The sequence below is a fragment of the Temnothorax curvispinosus genome, unplaced genomic scaffold (genome assembly GCF_003070985.1).
Source record: "Temnothorax curvispinosus isolate PA1 unplaced genomic scaffold, ASM307098v1 QBEX01018088.1, whole genome shotgun sequence".
In the NCBI taxonomy this organism is placed as follows: Eukaryota; Metazoa; Arthropoda; class Insecta; order Hymenoptera; family Formicidae; genus Temnothorax; species Temnothorax curvispinosus.
In genome coordinates this window covers 1-1,009 of record NW_020227868.1, presented here as the reverse complement: position 1 = coordinate 1,009, position 1,009 = coordinate 1, and the positions used below count along the sequence as shown (strand labels likewise).

The 1,009-nt window shown below is 28.7% G+C and overlaps 1 long non-coding RNA gene across 1 annotated transcript; it reads right to left on the bottom strand.

The window, feature by feature from the left end:
* Positions 1-97: 97 nt before the first annotated feature.
* Positions 98-778, bottom strand: LOC112468107. Its single transcript, XR_003042352.1, has 2 exons — positions 513-778; positions 98-160 (listed from the first exon to the last, which is right to left on the bottom strand). It is a non-coding gene; the product is annotated as an uncharacterized LOC112468107 (long non-coding RNA).
* Between the last annotated feature and the right edge of the window lie 231 nt (positions 779-1,009).

Genomic DNA, 1,009 nt, shown 5'->3' with positions numbered 1-1,009 from the left:
TTCTTGGTCATCTTTTAGCATTTCTAGTATCTTGTACAGAGTTTTTCTTATAATATATTGTTCACTGATGTTTATCTTAGCCAGGGTCAAATTTTTCAAATGGTGGTTTTTTGAATTTGATACAACAATTGATCCCATATGTTAAGACATATTCATTGCCCTGTACATATAAAATATGCTTACAATAATCTATTTATATACTTTAAAGTGTGATTATAGCACATATATGTGAAAAAAATATAGAAATAAATAAAAAGTCAGTTTTGGTCTTGTTTGTACTGATCGTTTGTTACATATCTATTAACTTTATACCAATTTTATACTAAATTACTTTTACAGTGATATATGCAAACAATGATGTATTAAAGCCGCACAATACTTCAACAAATCGTCTTCATGCATAGTGTACCAGCTTATTTATACGTTATCATTTACATATTTCGCTAAATTTTGAGGTTATTTTATAGAAAGTTACACTGTTTTGTACCATTGAAATAATAGCATTGACGAACCTTGATGATATTTTTAATGTCCAAGGACAAATCTATTATAGAACGTAAAAAAATTAATTGATATTTCCTCTCTTTTGTAAATCTCTCTTGTAAATCGGAAAATGAATCCTACATCACCAGCTACTATTCATAGCACAAATAATTATAGCACGTATATGGTTAATTGAATTCTTATCATACAACTTTTAGAATATAATAGTTACTACTTATATATAATTATGCTGTAAATAAAGAGCACTCCGCACTCCTCGATTGACACACGTGTATATACGCACTCACGCATCGTATGTAGGATAATCATGTACATCATGGCTGTCGCGATGAGCGTTGCGCACAATATAAAACGATAACATTATAACAACAGAAAATTAATATACTACCAACGTTATTTCTGAGTCCAAATCACAAGGAATTTTGAACTGTTGCATTGATCTCAAATAAATGTCAGAGTAACATTTGAAAAATATTTTCTGTAACGTTTTCAAAATATTTTAACA